General features: G+C 42.9%; 1 non-coding gene across 1 annotated transcript; it reads left to right on the top strand.

Annotated features, from left to right (window-relative positions):
- The first annotated feature begins 18,316 nt into the window (after positions 1 to 18,316).
- On the top strand, positions 18,317 to 18,418 carry LOC123802072 (U6 spliceosomal RNA). Its single transcript, XR_006782421.2, has one exon. It is a non-coding gene; the product is annotated as a U6 spliceosomal RNA (small nuclear RNA).
- Positions 18,419 to 19,853: the final 1,435 nt, after the last annotated feature.

Below are 19,853 nucleotides of genomic sequence, written 5' to 3'. Positions count from 1 at the left end.
CTTCTGTGGAGAAACAGCTTTCAGGGTGGGGTGGATACCAGTCTTCTGATTAAAACCTTTCAAGAAAATGACCCGGAATCTATTTAAATTGCTGTTATGTTTCCTACCCTGGTACCATGTGCCAAAGAATAGAAAGAAAAGAATTCTGGGAATGTGTTCCTGAAAATGATTGAAACTTGATTCCGCTCACTTAAAAGTGCCCCCCCCCCACCTCTGGCATAATAATGAAAATACACATAAGATGTGAAATTGTCTTGGGGGATTCTGAGAAAAGAGTAAAATTCCACCAATGTCCTATGAACATAGTTTGTTAAAACGATGTACTATTTTGGTAATTGTTTCTCCTCTCTCTCTAGGCAGGGACAGAGCTAGGGAATTAATAAAGAATTGCATCAATTCTCCTAAGCCACACGTATGAGGAACTGAATAATAATAAAAATAATAGCTAACATCTCTATAGCAATCCCTATGCATCAGGCACTTGTCTATGTTTGATATATTGACTTAATCTGTTTCTTCTCATAATATCTTTAGGATATAGGTACTGTAGTTATCCTTGTTTTACATGCAAGATAACTGAAGCTCAGATGTGTTAAAGTGGCTGATCAGGGTCACACCTGCACCAAACATCAGAAATCATACATTTACGTTCAAGCTGCTGACTTTACGACCATTCTTACCAACATTTAGTCTTTATATATGGAAACTATTTGGTCTGGAAATAAATCAGAATCAGAATAAAGACAGTGGTGAACTAATGTAACTGTGTGCATGGTTATCTCATTGACTCCTTTTGCTTGGAAGGGCCCAATTTCCACTTTCAGGCAATTCCCCTCACTGTAATTCTACAAGAGTTATAGAGCTCTTACTATATAGCCAGCATTTTTATGAGGTTTCTGTAGGTACAAAGGCAAATTGGCTATTTTTACTGTAGGGGAAAACTCAGGTACTATGTGAGCCCAGCAATGGAATACACAATCCAGTGAAGACTGGGAAGTGACAAAACTAGGGAAATACAGGGGATGGCTTTCAGGAGGATGTTCGAGTGGTCTTGTGCACTAAAGTGTAGGAAGCAGCACACTGGAATTACTCCAGCTATTTTGAGAACGGCAATAGTGCTGGTTGAACTGATGATGTTGTTCATATTTGTGATAAAGAGGTTTTCTTGAGCTTCTCCTCAGGCATCTACTACATGCTTATTTTCCACCATAAACATGAATAAAAATAACAAGCATTCCAGTTTTATTGACATAAGGAATGTCTTTTTCTCCAAAGTTGAAATTGGGATCATAGTCAACACCATTCTTCTTGTCTTCCACATCAACACCCTGTTTCTTGAGCACAGGCCTAAGCCAACTGACCTGATCATTGGTCACTTGGCCCTAATCCATATAGTCATGCTACTAACCATAGGATTCATGGCTACAGACATCTTGGGATCCCAAAAAATTGGGGGTGACATAAAATGTAAATCTGTTATCTATTTGTACAGATTGATGAGGGGCCTATTTTTTGTACTACCTGCCTGTTGAGTGCCACCCAGGCCTTCACCCTGAGTCCCAAAAGGTCCTACCTGGTAAAGTTTGAACATAAATCATCACATCAAAACATACACTGCATTCTCTTCCTATGGGTCTTTAACATGGCCATTAGTGGTCATTTCCTAATGTCCACTCTTGCCACCCCCCAATGTGACCTCAGCCCATCTATTTGTCCCTGAATCCTGCTCACTTTATCCCATGAGTTACTTCCTTCGGTACATATATTTTGCACTGGTGATATTCCAAGAAGTCTTCCTGATGGAGCTCATGGCCCTCTCAAGTGAGATTCCTTTGTACCAGCATCTTCATAGCACCAATCTTTCTCCAAAAGCGTCCTCAGAAAAAAAGGCCACCAAGACTAATGAGTTTCTTTGTAGTCATGTACATTTTAGACTGTATTGTCTCCTCTTCTTCAAGAATGTTCTGGAACAATGACCCTGTGTGTCTGTGTGTCCAAATGTTTGTGGGAAATGGCTATGCCACCATCAGTCCTAATCAGCACCAAGAAACAAATAATCAAGCTCTTAAAATCCATGTGGGTGGAATGACAATAAATGTGTAATTATTCTGTGACAGTTAATGCCTTTAAAAGATGATCCGAGGCACTGAATTCAAAACAATTAATCATAGTCTAAAGGGTGTGCTCCCTGGGTTATTTGAAATATAAGGACTTAGGCTTTTTCTGTTAAGTCTGTTTATTTTGGTATACATGGCTCACAACTACATAGTAGATCATTTAACAATATACCTATATGACATAATTCAGGGGTTTCATTTGAATCTCATTCACAGGAATTGGACCCCTAACCCAGTAATGAACTTTGAAGTGATAGGAAGGAGATCAGTGATTATCGGCAGGTGGAGGACAGGGACAAGAAAAGCAGAAGCAAGATTTACAAAAGGACATGAGGAATGCTGGGGGGTGATGTGATATTTTCATGACATGTATATATGTGGAAAAGAACCCATTTGTATGCTTCAAGTAGGTATAGTTTGTTATAGATCAGCTAATTCAAGTAAGTTGTTAAAAAAGTGAGAGAGAGAGAACACAAAACCTAGATAACCAATCTGAAGACTTTAATAACATATTAAAATAACGCATGTGTATGTGTGTGTCTATAGGTGTGCACAGAATATATTTGTATGAGAGAATTTTAAATAGTGAGCATGTACAAGGTCAGAGAAATCTCCACATATTTCATAGTAAGTCTTGCAGTCTTAATGATCCAGACATAATTTATAATATCAGCAAATAACAGCAAAATGCTTACATATAAGAATTATTTATCTCCTTGCAAATGTATAAATCCTTATGTAAAACCTAGAGACTATATATATATATATTTAAATGAATTTAGGTACAAAGAAGCAGAATAGAATATGAATTCAAATCTTTAATTGTATACATCAGATTTAGAAACCAGGAAGTCAATAATTTTAACTACTGTTATATCTCTTCAGTAATGTGAAGATTATATCTTCACATTATTATATTATATATAATATTATATTATATATAATATCAAATTCTGGTGTTACTTCATTTTTTTAAAGATTTTTCAATTTAATTTTTAAAAAATTTACTCATTTGAGAGAGAAAGAGAGAGCCAGAGCCAGAGTTGGGAGAAGGGGCAGAGGGGGAGGGAGAAGCAAGCTCCCCACAGGGAGCCCGATGCGGGTCTCAATCCCAGGACCCTGGGATCATGACCTGAGTCAAGGGCAGATGCTTAACCGCCTGAGTCTCCCAGGCACCGCATGGTGTTATTTCATTTTAAAAAATGTAATCAAAACATTAAAATTATTATTTTTCCTGTAACATAATATTGTAAGCAACACAGAACGAACATGTCACAAAGTCAAGATTATGGACAACATACTTTTTTCTTCCAATACACTGTCTGTGTGAAGAGTCTGAAAATCACATTCCTGACCCATGTAACATGACTACTGTTCCTGTAGGTGATAAGATGGGCTAGTCAGTATGAATACCTCTTGCTTTAAACTGTGGATAAATTAAGGCAAATGTTCCTTTAAATACCTACTGGCATCTACTAAAATAAATGTAATCCCAGGGTCCAAATATGCAGGATGATCTCAGACCAGGATATTAAGCGAGCTGAAAGCCTGTGCTGGTCTTGAGACATCGAGTGATAACCTGGATAACGGGTTTTTGCCTGCTCTGCCAGGGCGGGGCACAGGCCTGGGGTCCGTAACAGGTGGGAAGTTGATATTGAGAGACAATGGAAAGCAGGCCCATTAAGAAAAGTGACAGGCAGTCGTGGGACCATGAAGCAGCCCTTCTCTGCCTTACATCTGGTACCGATGAGAGTTCCTTCAAGTCCACTTGGATTGCGAATATAACAAATGTGTTATTCAGAACATCCAGTGTTAACGCTCCAGAGCAGGGAGGAAGCAAATGAAAATTCATTCTCAGAAAATTCCCTGGATTAAACTCAGCTATCCATGGGCACAAAATCTAAAGCTGCAGCGCCCTTCAATAGGTGAATGAATAAAGATGTGGTTCATGTATACAATGGAATATGACTCAGCCATCAGAAAGGATGAATACCTACCATTTGTATTGACACAGATGGAACTGGAAGGGATTATGCTAAGTGAAATAAGTCAAGCAGAGAAAGACAATTATCATATGGTTTCACACATATGTGGAATAGAAGGAATAGCACGGAAGACCACAGGGGAAGGGAGGGAAAACTGAAGGGGAAGAAATCGGAGGGAGACAAACCATGAGAGGCTCTGGACGCCAGGAAACAAACTGAGGGTTACAGAAGGGATGGGGGTGAGGGGATGGGATAACTGGGTGATGGGTATTAATGAGGGCACATGTTATGATGAGCACTGGGTTTTATACAACTAATGAATCGCTGAACACTACATCAAAAACTGATGATGTACTATATGCTGGCTAACTGAACATAATAAAAAATATATGTATATATCTATATAAAAAAATAAAGTTGCACAGCATTCCAAAACCTAATTTCAATAGAAATTGAAGAGGAAAGAACTAGGTCTCCAATACTGAAGATATTGACAAACATTAAAGAAATTTAAAACGGGACTTAACCAGATTCCCAGACCTGGGAAGACCACCCCCCCACACCTCCCCCCTCCAGAGTTCTCCTGCTTCCCAGTCTGGCCCTTTTCCTCTTTTCCTTAAAATATAAAAAAGTCTTCCATTACCCAAAAAAACCTTCTCTTGAACAAACAGTTCATCTAGCTATCTTACATCTCCTTTCCCTTTATCTGCCAAATTTCTTCAATATAAGGTGTTTTTTTTAAAGGGGCTTAAAACATGAACAAAGATAAAAGGACAATAAAAGTAAAAACGGGGGCGCCTGGGTGGCACAGCGGTTAAGCGTCTGCCTTCGGCTCAGGGCGTGATTCCGGCGTTCTGGGATCGAGCCCCACATCAGGCTCTTCCGCTATGAGCCTGCTTCTTCCTCTCCCACTCCCCCTGCTTGTGTTCCCTCTCTCACTGGCTGTCTCTATCTCTGTCAAATAAATAAATAAAATCTTTTAAAAAAAAAGTAAAAACGAAGTAAAAGTCTCATAAAAGTAAATACACAAATTCTAGATATAAAATGAAAATTTTTAATAGTGATATTAAAACTCATGCATAAGTTCTCCTTTTGCCATGGTGGGGCCCTTCACTGATTACAGTTAATATATTTGGACAAAATATTTTTTAAAAAACCACTGAGGACCCAAACGTAAACAAAAACAGGTCAGTCCCGTGAGCCAAAAGCTGGAGATACATCTTGCAAAGAGGATGGTTTCCCATTTCTTGTTTATAATGCATTTTTTCTTTCTCATGAAATGGCATGGAGGAGGTAATAGAAGTCATGCTCTTCCGACCAGAAGAAACAAGGAAAGGAGCCCTTGGGGGATAGAGGGCGTGAGAGGGAGAGCCAGAGATGAGACAACCAGAGAAGGGGTTCTTCAGTTTCATACCTGTCCTTGCAAGGGTCTCATCTTAACCCCTGAACATGTTTGGGGAAGACTCAAACCAATACAGCAGAGATTTAGCCACTGGGCACAGAAGACAAAACAGAATTTACAGACTGAAACTGACCAACCAGGTTGATTGTCTTCTAAAACAAAAATATCAGCATTCTCCATAATAGGACTGAGAACACAGCAGAATATTCAGAAAGTCCAAGATACAATGCAAAATTACCCACCACACAAAGAATGAGGAATATGTGAGCAACTCTAAGGGACAGATACATTCAACAGAGGCCAAACCTATGTTCACACAGAGGTTGAAATTCTGGTGATTTTCAGGAAGATTTTATGACTATGCTCTATAAAGTAAAGGAAAATAACTAAAAAGGAAGAGAAGACAGGATTTCTCAGTAGAAAAAATAAAATTACAAAAATAAGCAAATGGACATTTTAGAACTAGAAAATACTATATGCCTGAAATAAGATTGCTCTCCCCGCTCAATAGCAGAATGGAGAGGATAGGAGACGTCAGCAGACTTGACAACAGACTGACTGAGGAACATGAGAAATGAGAGTGAGTAACATGGACAGAGCTTCAACGACCTGTCACACAATATCGAAAGGTCTAAAATATTTGTAAGTGGTTATCATGATAAGAGAGGGGAAAAGGATGGGAGGGAAACAATTTTTTCAAAGTAATGGTCACAAAACTACCCAATTGTGATTTAAAGACATGGAATTTTAGCAACCCGAAGCAGGAAAAATTCAAAGAAAACCATGCCTAGACAGATCATAATAAAACTGCTGAAACCTGAATATAAAAGCACCTTGAAAGAAGCTAGAGATCAAAGATACATTCCATAATGGGAAACAATGCTTTGAATGACAATGGATTTCTCATCAGAAAAAACAGATGTCAAAAAACAGTGGAAAAATATCTTTATTTTTTTTTTAAAGATTTTATTTATTTATTTGACCGAGAGAGAGAGAATACAAGCAGGGGGAGTGGGAGAGGGAGAAGCAGGCTTCCCACTGAGCAGGGAGCCTGATGCGGGGCTCGATCCCAGGACCCTGGGATCAGGGCCTGAGCCGAAGTCAGACGCTTAACAACTGAGCCACCCAGGCGCCCCTGGAAAAATATTTTTAAGTGTTATGAGAGGGAAAAAAAAAAAGACACCCCTCCCAAAAAACAACCCCTCCCAAACCTGTTCTATACCCAGAAAAAAATATCCTTCAAGAATAAGGGTAAAAGGAATTAATTCTCTATTAAAGTAAATCTCGAAGAATTATTTGCCAGCCAACGTTCTCAATGAGAAATGGTTAAGCAGTTCATCCTGAAGGGAAATGAGCCAGAGGTAAAGCTGGTACCTCAGGAATTAAAGGAGAGTCCAGAATTGGCAAATAGCTGGGTAAGGAGGAAATATTACTTTTTATTTCTTCCTAGATTGTCATTAAAATGAACAGGACTGTTTAAAGCAAAATCTGTAACACAAATTAGTGGCAGTTTCACTATGTGTATGTGTAACACGTTAAGGCAGCAGTGGTGTCATGATGAAGCTATACGGTGTTAAAGTACTGAGGATTTACCTAAAATGATACTTAGTTAATTCTAAGTAGATTATGAAACGTTAGATGTGTATATTATAATCCTCAGGGCAACAACACATACAAATGTTCAAAGACATATTGCCAAAATGCCACGTGATAAATTAAATTAGAATATTACTATTATTGAGATAATTCAAAAGAAAGCAGCAGGAGAGGAGAAGAATAAAAATCAGAAGAGTCAAATAGAAAATAGGTAAGGAAATGACAGATCTCCATCCAACTGTATCAACAATTATACAAAACATCAATAATCTCAACAATCCAAATAAAGGCAAAGATTGAGAGTGATTTAAGAAAAATAAGTCCATATTATATATTTTCTAAAATAGGAATACTTTCATCAGGGAGTGAGAGACACACTACATAAAAAGCGAGCAGAGGAAATCTCAGGTGGCTGCTGTAATGTCAGGTAAAACAGACATAAAGACAAAGCAATGTTTCACCTTTTAAAAATTGGCATAAAATACATAACACATAAAATTTAACATCTTCCCTGTGGCTAAGTATACAGTTCAGTGGCATCAGCACATTCACACCGTTGTGTAACCATCCCCGCTGTCCATCTCCAGAACTCTTTTCATCTTGTGTAGGTGAAACCCTGTCCCCATGAAACGTAACTCCCCACTGTCCCTCCCCCAGCCCCTGGCACCACCAGCCTACTTTCCATCTCTGAATCTGACAACTCCAGGGACCTCATATACGTGGAATCATTCAGTATTTGTCCTTTTGTGACTGGCTCATTTCACTGAGCACCATGTCCTCAAGGTTTGTCCAAGTTGTAGCCTGTGTCAGTTTCCTTCTGACCCTCAAAGTCCCCTTCCCCTGTTTCCTCTGACTAGAGCAACGTGATTTCTATTATTTCTTCATGAGAGAAAAGAAATGGGGAACTCACCCTCTAGCAGGATGCATCTCCCAAGTTCTGGCTCGCTCCATAATTGGCCTGCTTTTGTTCACTTTTCACAGTCCTTGGAGAGTTGTCTGTTTTTCCCAAAGATTTTAGCTGTAATTAGCAAGAGCAACAGGTTTCACCAGAGCAGAACCAGAACTTTTCCACCAAATTTCAATTTAGAATGTTTTCACTTTATTTTTGTAATTTTCATATGGATCTGATGGTAATGGAAGTTTTCCTTTATAGTAGTTTGGACTTCGAATTTTACAAATGTGTGTGACGCAGAATACATTCTCCAGTTATTCCTCGAGAACAAGAAGGAAACAAATAATAAATCATTCATAAAATAGTTCCGAGAGTAAGATCAGTATATATGAGTGAAAAAATCTAAATTTTCAGGACATTCATAAACTTAATTTCTGTTGAAATTGAGAATCCTGACGTCGTAATAACCAACAGTGCAGATATTATAATGACCACATATGTCATATAAACATGAAAACATTAAACACATGAATATAAGACTTACACCATGAGCAAAGATCAAAAATACTTTAAAAAGAAACCAGATACATATGCATGGGGGTGAGTTTCCCATTTCCTGGCTCTCATGGATTTTTTTCTCCTGAGTTGGCCTAGAAGTAGTAATAGAAACCATATACCTTGGCCAGTGGATACAGGAAACGAGTGTGGGAGGGAATTACAGAGGAGAGAACCAGAAAAGGGGTCCTAATTCTATGTGGGTCTCTGCAGGTGTCCCAGCCTAGTCCTTGAGCATATTCGGCACACATATAAAACAAGAGCTACTTGATCTCATACACAGAATCTCAACTAGCCATACAGGCTGACCGACTCAAACCCGGTCGATTGCCTTCTACAGCAAAGCAACATCTCAAGAGGCATATACCAGGACCCAGAACACAATGTAACATTCACAATGTCTAAATATAATTCCAAGTGACTCCATATACAAAGTATCAGGAAAATGTGACCAATTCTAAGGGATGAACACAATCAATGGATGCCAAACATATTCTACAGATGTTGAAAACGTATTGCTAAGTAGTCACTTGGTTTGTGGTCATTTGTTATGGCAACCCTAGAAATCTACTAGGGTTTTCTCCTGATGTGTAATAAAGTGTGACTCACTGAAGAAAGCTTACCACACTCACTGCATTTATAAGGATTATCATCTCTGCAGAATTCTGGTGGCTAAGGAGTTTTAACTCCTGGCACCATAGCTTCTCGCTTTCATTAAAATCAGAGAAATTCTTTACGGTATGACTTGTCTGCTCTCTTCCCTGGTGACGGCCTTCCTACATTTATTACACTTATGGGAATCTCTCTGCTATTAATCCCTTGAGATCTTATGAGGTTTGTTATGACTGAAGGTTTTCCCATACTGATTACATTTTCAAAGTTTTACTCCTGCCTGGCTTGTGCTATTACAGAATAATTTCCCACATTCGTTATGTTCGTAAGAATTCATGCTAGCAGCTTCTCTCGTCTTTGTCTACAACTACATCTGAAATGCCCTCAAATGATGATGGGGTATTTTTCTTAGAGGAAAAAGCTCTGAGCTCAGATGAAATTGGTTTTTCTCTTTTACCATATTCGTGTCCTTCCTCCACAGTCAATGCTTTACTGAAAATGAACGCAATGAGTGGTTTGAAATCTCCTTTTCCATAAATTGTATAAATAACTACTCTTTGTGAATATTTTTATAATCTATTTATGCATATGCTTGGTCAGAAGTGTCCTGTTGTGTGTCTGATACTCTGGTTTCAGGTCTACTCTTCTAAGAGCTCTAAAAAGAGCTCAAGTGCAAATAATCCCTTTCCTATCTGAAAAAGTCCCTGTCATAAGCCAATTGCTACAAAAATGGACAATTTGGGGAAGAGAACATGTGAATTATTTCAGATATGATCTTATATAATGCAGAAAATCCACAAAGCACACACAAGAAGTAAACGGAGGAGAATAAGAGATAAAGTACACAGAATGGAGAGTTACTATAAACTAAGGAGCTTAGAGAGATGTCAGGGAGAATGACAGAATAAGGACTTCCAGGGGCGCCTGGGTGGCACAGCGGTTAAGCGTCTGCCTTCGGCTCAGGGTGTGATCCCGGCGTTCTGGGATCGAGCCCCACATCGGGCTCCTCCACTAGGAGCCTGCTTCTTCCTCTCCCACTCCCCCTGCTTGTATTCCCTCTCTCGCTGGCTGTATCTATCTCTGTCGAATAAATAAATAAAATCTTAAAAAAAAAAGAATAAGGACTTCCAATACCCTGCTTCATAAAAGCAATGAGGACACTGTAGAAAACAGTCAAAACCAACCCTTTCAGACTCTTGAAATTAACCAAAGGCTTGTAGTAAGAGAGCATTTATTCAAGAAAGGTGGCTGAATGTGGGTAAGCCCAGCAGGCTCTGTGGCACTGAAATTGCTCTACCCGCACCCTCTTCTCCTTGTCTGTGGGTATCTTTGAAAATCAAGAGCTAGCAGTCATGGTGAAAATCTACAGCCTAGCAACCAATGGAGGAGAAAGAACTGGGTTGGAACACTCCAGGAGAACTGTCACTATTTCACCTGTCTGATATCATACAACATATGCCCTATTGACACCCATCTCTGTGGTGGCAAGATCTGCTAGGCCCTCGCGAGTCCTCTTCACACAAGACTCATTTCGCAGTCTCCCCGCAGTTCCTTCAGACCAGATGACTGGGTTCGTGCTGCTGGAATACGCAAACAAGTAGCATATGCTGCCTCCAGCCTGAAATGTCCCCTTCAATGGTCCTCTCAGAGGCGAGAAGCAGGGGTCAAGGAGTTGGCAGTTACAAGCCATTCCAGACCAGACCCCCAAACATGTTCTGGGTTTGCTGCCCAGAGCTGCCTCCCGACCACATCACACTATGCAGTATGAGAAATAAAGTTTTCTATGTTAAGCAACTGAGATTTGGGAGCTTTTTTGGCACTGCAGCCACCTTGTACCCTAATGGACACATATAAAAAGCACATGTGGAGATCGATCTGTGACAGTGCATGAACTGGGTGCATCAGACAAGGGGAACCTCAGTCGAATTTACAGTGTTTTCATTTTCATAAAGATAATGAATATATAGATTTTAGGTGTGGGTAACAAATTTAAAAGACAATCGCTGTATTCCCCTCCTCTTGCTCCTGGAAACCTCCATCTACTCCCCAACTGTCCTTCCCTCGCTAACCTCCATGATTCCCTCGGCTCCATGGTCCTGGCTCAGGGCTAGGGCAGGAAAGGAACTATGAGACACAGTCAGTGAATCAGTCAACAGACGCTTACCAACACCAATCCCCTGGGCCCTGGGCTGCTGCAAACTGGGCACCAGGAGATAAATGAGTCATGTTCCTTGATCCTGGGCAGCTCCCATAGTCTGGCAATTTCTCTTTAGAGTGACCATTCTGTGCCACATTAACAAGCTCCCATGCTGGAGATGGGACTTGTCTGGGATACAGGGGAGCCCACTCTCTGGGTCTGTCTCTTCATCACTGTCCAAAGCTAGCAGAGAGGTGCAAGAGAAGAGATCACTGCATTGGGGCTAGGATAGCAGTGTGTGCTCAGATCAAGGGGAAAGGCCACAAAGGTAGAAGGGATCCCATCAGGAGCACCTAAAGAAGACTTGCCTAAGGTGGGTCTTCATGGCTGAGCAGGAGCTCAATGAAACAGCAAGAGTAAGGGAAGAAGCACACAAGGCAGCAGGACCCACATGTACAAGGCAGAGAGGGGTGAAATGATCCTCTACTTTCAAGGCACTCATGGCTTCAGTTTGGTAGAAACACAGGGTGTGTGCATGGGAGAGGCACTCTGGGCAAACGCCCCCATATGAATTTGGACTTCACCCACAGGGCTGCCACAACCATTGTATAGACTGTGTCCTTGTGTGCCTGGCCACAAGGGCAAATAGGGCTGAATTCCAATCAAGCTCAACCCACCAAGCCATGCACCCTGGCACAGGTTTGGGTCTACCAGGAGAAAGCGATGCCTTTTTCTCACGTTCCCAAATGTGCTGTGTAGTTTAACAACAGCCCTGTTTATCCTTCCTCCAACACCACAGCTCTCAAAGCCTTTGAAAAGGCTTGTAGGATCTTACCGAATTTTCACAACTCCATGGAATAGGGATTATGAGCACAATTTCATAAATGAAAAAATGAGGCTGAGAGGTGGAGAAAGACAAAACTCTCCAAGAGGCACTACTCAAGTTCCAGAGATCCCACTCGGGCCAAAAGAGCTTGGGACAAACCAATGAGACTCTTGGCCATTTGCCCTGTGCAAAACACAGTCCTGATGAATACAACTAAGATTTCTTACACATATTATACAACATGACCAGAAATAGAAATATGAACAAGGCAAGGCAGAATCATAGCTCTTGAAACCATTCTAATATTTCCTTCCAATCTATTAGACTGTTTTTGGTGAATACTCATCTATAAAAGGATGGCATATCCCCTCATGACCTGGCAGCAGAGACCAGGTCATGACGTGTTTTTGACATCAGATGAAAGTCCATTTTGTGGCCCCTCCTAAGAGGGGGAGGGACCTACAATTTCACACATTTGAAATGTTAGAAATTTCACTGAGAAACCAGTACAAGTAATACTATCTGATTTTTACCTACTACTACTTGGGTGGAAAATAAATGGGACTTTGGGGGAAAAAAATCCTCCTGATTGAATTCTGTTTCCTGGCTTATGAAAAACAGAGCCTGGCAAAGAGAAGGGGATGTCCCCTCAACCCTGGCCAAGGTCCCTGAAGCATCCAGGCAACAAAGGTTGTAGGAAGAAGCTGCGTGTGAATTCAGAACCTGAACTAGCTTCTGAGTCCAACTATGTGGCTTGCTGTCCAAGGATGGATGACAGTACTGAAACACTGGGTAGATAAGTTTCATTACTCCCATTCCTGTTTATATCTGGAACATTGATTAGATACATAAAATTCACCAAGAGTTGTACTAAAAACACGAAAGCTGTTTATAAAACAAGCCATTAAGGGGCTTTCTAAAAGTTCCAACAACCAAGCCAGTTTACAGGTAGCCAGTACTCAGTGGCTACTAGAGAAAGCTTTGGGTACAGTATCGGCGCCATCTCGTGTCTAGTATTGAGATCAGCATGTCCAAACAAGGAAACAAATACACAGCAGAAGTATGAAGGAGTTGATCTACTCTGGGAGGGGTGAGTAGCCAGGTGTTCCAGAAAATTCAGGGAGGGAAGGGAGATGCAACTGGAGAAGTAGGCTGAGGCCAGCCCCTGAAGAAAGCCTTTACCTCACAGGCCTTGAAGGGGGGTGAGCACCTCAGTGATGTCATCAGATGTGTGTTTTAGAACGATTCAGCTGTAGGCACACAGGCATGGGCTTCCAGAACGCATCAGATGCTTATGGGGTCAGCACCAGCAAGACTATGCTCACTGTCTCAATTCTTGGGCCACATCAGAGGAATCTATGATCATAGGCCTTCTACCAGAATATAAGCAGGGATTATTGGCTGATTTGCTCACATTTCTATCCACCCTGCCTAGAACCACGCCTAGTACATAGTAATTTTTATCAAAAAATACAAGGGGCATATTTTACAATATAAACATGACAGGATAACACCGTCAAAATGTAGATCCCCTACCCCATCCATCTCCAAAGCGCCTTTTTAGAGAATAAGGGATACGCTTCTGATTTCTCACCAGCCTGACGGGCAGGCGTCGCTCTTCTCACCTGACGGAGGAAAACAAGGAGGCTCAGTGAGGTGGGCCCGCTAAGGGCCAAGGCTCTCTCCCCATCGGCGACTCTTTCGGCTCAGGCCCCAGAGAGCGCCCTCCTGCCTGTTTCACGTAAATACGCTGGCCTTTGGGGTGTCACTGGTGTCACGCCCGCACCCGCTGGACCGCCGGGTTACAGCATCTGCTGCACGCTACGGAAATGTTCCCTGAAAAGCGTGAGGGACAATTACAGCTCCAGAAAAAGTATGTCAAGTGACGTTCCCCAGGACAAACCCCAACGACGGAGGCAACATTCAGTCCCACTAGAAAATAGGAAAAGTCTGTATCATCCCCTGAGGCGGAGGGCTTAAGAAAGGCTGCACGCACTAGTGTCTTCTGTCCCCTTCCATTGCCCTAATTTTACAAATGGGGAAACCGAGGCCAGCAAAGGAAGAGAGCGCCTCTGAGAGTCACTTCGCAGGCTCTGGAAACCGGAGCGCGCAGCTTTCCTGCTCGTACTAGAAAGGAGGGGTCCAGACGCGATGCGCCACAGGATTTCCGGAGCAGCCTCACCGCTGCACACTCCCACCTCTTCCACTAGCCACGACCCACGCGGCCCCGGTCCCGTCACCCACCCACTTGGCTCGCTGGCATCTGCTCTGCGCAGCCACTCGGTTCCGCCCGACCGCCGGACCGGCTCCATCCACGGCTCGGCTCCGCTCGCCCTGCTCAGTCCCGTTCGGCTCACTCGGCTCTACTCGGCTCACTCCGTCCACCCGCTCGGCTTTGCTCGGTCCCGCTCGGTCCAGTTCGGCTTACTCGGCTCTGCTCGGCTCACTCCGTCCACCCGCTCCGCTCCGCTCGCCCTGCTCGGTCCTGTTCGGCTCACTCGGCTCTACTCGGCTCACTCCGTCCACCCGCTCGGCTCTGCTCGGTCCCGCTCGGTCCAGTTCGGCTCACTCGGCTCTGCTCGACTCACTCTGCGCACCAGCTCGCCTCCGCTCGGCCCCATTTGGCCCCACCCGGCCCACGTACTTGGCCTCTTGCAACCAGTAGAGCACCCTATCTTCTCACCTTCGCCGCATCTGGACCCAGAGCCACGTGCTGAGTCGGGCCAGGCGCGCCACGCGACCCACCTCTGGTTGTGCAGCGCACGGCTCAGCGCCACCAGGCGCACTTCGTCCCCTTCTTCAGTCACACGCGAAGCCCCCTGTACGCCTGTCAACTCCTCTCCTACCAGGCATTCTGGGGGAGTTGGTCCAACATGACCCCACAAGGGTCTCCCAGGGTTTCCATCATCGCAGAGGCCGGGCGGACGAAGGGACGGTCCTGGGTTCTGGCATTTGGCAGACTTCGCGTGGCGTCCAGGCCCCCCACATCGCAACTGGATGACCTTGGGGGCGCTTCTCCCGTCTGAGTCTCAGTTTCTATCTGCAAAATGAAGCTACGGATAATTCCGCTTTCCTGGGGCTACTGGGAGGACCAGGGAGCTTGTAAGCACGTGTTGAGCGCCCTCCGTGTGCTGAGCGAGTGTGGACGCAGAGGAGATCCTGGCCCCGCATTCTCCAGGAGCACACAAGACTAAATAGGGTATGTTTTAGAAGACCAGGCCCTGTGCTCTTCTCTAGCTGTGTGGCTTTGAGCACGTCACTTAGACGCAATTGAACCCCTAAGTTTCTGCTCCCTAAGGCAGGCATAGCTCATTTCCCAAGCAAGAATCATCTGCGCTCACCCTGCTCTCCAGTCCGAGACATCTCAGAATGGAGGTGCTCAGGTGTCAGTCCCATACTCCGTCCTTCAGAAGGCTGGATTGGGGCAAGGATAGTCTCTCGTAACAACCCTCCGTGTAACTAAGGTTCATTCCAGAAACATTTAATAGCTTTAACTCAGTGATGGGGGGAGAGGGCAACGGTTGGGTACTTGAGTTGCAGGCTGCAGAAACGGAATTCACTAATTTAAATAAAAACAATTGTTAGAAGGATACCAGGGAGATAGTGGAGTAACGGAAGCCTGAAGACAAGGGTCAGTGAAGAAGGAGCTGGGCTGCCCCAGGTGGTTTTGTACCCAAAACTTCTGAACAGTCATTCTTGGACACTACTGGTGTATGAAGGCACCCCAGCCCCTCTGCTGTCTGACTGGGCTCTCACTGCTGGACTCTGTGTGTCCGGAGAGACAATCTGATTAATGGGGAATAGGTGTCCGGACGGTCTTCCCGTTGACCTGAGCAGGTTTTGAAGGATGAATAGAAAGTTGCCAAAGGGAAAGGGAAGGGGACCTTCCAGGTAGGAGCTGCATGTCCAGGTCATGTCCAGCACAGGGCAGGAATCTTGGGGCAACTCAGAATTCTGCTTGCCACACTGTGCCAGGTGCTTTCCTGGTCATCTTATTCAATGCGCACAAAAACCCTACAAAAATAGGTATTATTAATTCTTTGGAAAATAATTTTCTTATAAAAATGCTAAATGCTTTTATAAAGAATTCAAGCTATATGGTGCAAAAATGAGGGGGGCTAGGATATCACACATATTCTAGTAAAATGAGAGGGGCTAGGATATCAGACATATTCTAGTATCTCAGATATCCAGGATTAATATTAGGCCACATCCTTCCAGATATCTTTCAAGGCATATATATTGCAGGAGACAAGAATGAGAGAAGGAAGGAGGAAGTTTGGGTGGAAGAAAGGAAAAGAAAGAACTTTATGAATTGGGATAACACTCTGCATGCTAATTTTCATTTCCATTTGGAATGTTTATTTTAATAATTTTGCAAATACAAGTTTAAGTCCTGAATTTTCATGTAACCCTGTCTAATGAAAAATTTCCAGGACTTTAAATATGCTTTGGAAGCAGCATTATAATGGCTGTATAATATTCTATCAAATTTATGAATTATAAATCATAATTTATTTTACTATTTACCTATAGTTGGATATTTTGATTATTGCTAATTTTCACTATTATAAATAACACTACAATAAACGTCTTTGTATATATATCTGTGAACCTATCTCTGATTATTTCTTTAGAAGTAGCATTACTGATTTAAAGACTATGAATATTTTTGAGAAAATTCTCAGTTTGCTTTCGTGAAATTAATATTAATTTATAACCTCACAAATAATGCATGAGTACCTGTTTTAGGGAATATTGAGAATTACATTTAAAGTATATTTTGTCAATTGTACACATTATAAATAGTATTTTATTGTGTCTCTATTGCATGTTTCTCTAGCAATGAGTTTGGTAATTTTTAATATATTTTTGTAGTTAATGTTTTTTCAATCCATAATTGTCTATTCATGTTCTTCTTTATTAGAGTAATAGTGATTTTTAGAGCCTTTTATTATGTCTTAAGGATAGCTACTTCTTGTCAAAATTATATTTGCCCAACTAAATATTTACTTTTATATTGTTTATAGCTTTGAGCTTGTTTTTTATGATGTACAGAAATTTTAACTTTATTAATCATTTTTTCCTTTGTGATCTCTTTCATTGCCTGTTTCTTAGAAAATTCCATTTTACCTTCATACCACTTAAAAAGACACATCTGTTTTCATCTAGTATGTTGGGGTTCCATTGTTTTCGCTTAAGACTTTAATAACCCGTGAGTATGGTGTAACTTAATTGCTTAGTTATTCTTTGCTAGGTACATTTCCAAAAGTCTTCGCTGGATACACATCCACCTCGTTTGCATTTGTTCGTGATGCTTCTTCACAATACACCTGTTTCTTATTCTGTGCGCTAAACTTTAAAAGTAAAATATGGAGCTGATTTATACTCAAATCTAAGGAAAGAAAAAGAATTTAATTGAAATAAAAGCAGTTGCTAACTTTACCTATTGTTTTGTTACTGTATCATATTATCTCCTACAAGTCCCCCTAAGATTATGAAGAACATTAACAAGTTGGGGTCATGTATTTGTTTAAATTACATGTTTCACCCTCAGCTCTATTTTTCCTTACGGTGAAGGATGAGAAAACTTAAGTCCCTCACACTCTCTTCTCTGCCCACGCCCAACATGCGGCTGCTGGGCTATTGTTTTTATAATGCCAAGGTCTGTGATAATCACGTTTACTCTGCCACCTCCCTTCCCTTGGACGTTTAGACCTAGCTCTGGGTTTATTTGGAAGCGTTGCTTACTTCTGGTCCTGTTACTTTCTTTTTCCTCTCCGAGTTCCCTGTCTAAATTTATATCTTGGTTGGCATAGTCCCACTTGTAAATATGAAATCAGGCTTGTTCAAAGACACTTTGCCCATGGCAAATCAGTGCAGGAGTCGAAGATTCTCATCTATATTCGCCCGACTCCAGAGACAGTGCTCAGGAGAGCAACGGGAGCTGTGAGCTTTTAGCCTTGGGGGGATGGAGTGCAGTACTCCCTCTTCCGGAACCTTCTAGGAAGGCCAGAGGAGCCTGGATAGGATTGCAGCTTATCCTGTTCCAGGGGGTCAGTTTAGGGGCTGCGCAGGCTTTCTCGGTGCCTCTGAGAGGGCTGAGGAGGGACTTAATGACACAGGCTGCTGGTCCTCCTGGCATAGATTTAGCTGGAGTCTGATGACTATGGACAGAAAGTAGAACAATGAGTGTGCTCGCTTTGGGGGCGCACATACGAAGATTGGAACGCTACAGAAATTAGCGTGGCCCCTGTGAGGGTGAGACACAAATTTGTGAAGCATTCCATATTTAAAGAAAAAAAAAGACAGTAGAATAATAAGGAAGCCCAAAGCATCTGTTTCCCTTCTATTAGAAACAAAAATTCCCCAACCAGGAGCCTAAACAAAGAAAAGTCTATTTTTCTTTCACTTGGGGGAAAAATGAAAGCCCAGAGGTGCAGTGTGGGTACAATGGCAGCTTATCCATGCTGGCAAGCCCAAGGGTCCTTCTCACTTTCCATTCTGCCCTTCGTCTCAAGATGGCAGCCAGAGGACCACCAAGAAGGGGAAACTCAAGGGACCAAGAACCTGTGACTTCCCCCTACATCTCTGGCCACAACAGAGTCCTGGCCACTCCTAGCAGCCCCAGATGCTGGGATATGTCATTTTGTAAGTCTGTCAAAAGGCAGAAGCTTTGTCTCATGGTAACAGACGTGTCTTCAATGCTTTTTAAGCTATGATGGTAACAGCTACACCTATCATTTATGGATATTTGTTGGAAGGGCCAAATGTGGGTCAGGCACAGTGCTTGCTGTTGTGTGTACCGTGGTGATGTGACAAGGGTCTGCTCACATGTGTCACTTGGGGTGCTCACTATGTGCAAAGCACATGATATACTCCTTTTATTTCTTGTAACAGCACTTGGAAGTTAAGTACTTGTCCCCATCTTACAGATAGGTAAAAAGAGGCTGTGAGAGGCTTATAATCTATTCAAGGGTCCATATTCTATAACAGAGCCAAAATCCAGACCCTGGTGGTCTCCCCCAAAGCTTTGGCTCTTAATAATTTTTCCACACCAGTGGAAACCAGTGGTTTCCCTCCCTGGCTGCGTCCAATGCCTGGGACCTATCCCTCAGATTCTGATTTAACTGGTTGAAGGTGAAGACCAGGCATCAGTAAGCTTGTATTACCTTATTTAGTCCTCACAATAACTGGAGATGGAGGTATTTTTCTCTCTATTTAAAATTAGGTAAACTACGATCCAGAGAGGTAGACTCACTTGCCCAAAGTCACACAGCAAGTCCACAGTGGTGCTGGGATGTGTGTCTACATCTGTTTACCTTCTCCAAAGAGCTGTCCTTGGCTCCAGAAAAAGGTGACTTCCATGAAGTTGTGGGGTACACTGGCCAACCCCTCTGCTCCAGCCAGCCCAGAAGCCTCGCTGGGAATGTGTGTGCCTGAGGGGCAGGGCACCACGTGGAAGCTGGGTGATAAACGGGTCGGGTTATGCCAGGATGTGTGGCGGAAGCCCAGCCTGCTGAAGGCAGAGGTGTGGCTGGGCCAGGGTGGGGGCCGGACATGGGGATGCACTTTTTCCCCAGCACAACAAGCTGCGGGCTTCCTCCTCCCTAGCTGAGCCCTGCCTGATATGTCAGGCCCAGAACGGGTCACTAGCCAGGGACTGGAGGGCTGGCAGGCGGGCAGGGGCCCAGGGCCAGTCCCCAGAGGAAGTCACATGGCAGGGGGCAC

Source organism: Ursus americanus, chromosome 14 (genome assembly GCF_024610735.1).
Source record: "Ursus americanus isolate L20-20 chromosome 14, mUrsAme1.1.p, whole genome shotgun sequence".
Classification (NCBI taxonomy): Eukaryota; Metazoa; Chordata; class Mammalia; order Carnivora; family Ursidae; genus Ursus; species Ursus americanus.
The sequence above is the reverse complement of the archived record's forward strand: the minus strand, read 5'-3'. Positions and strand labels throughout refer to the sequence as shown.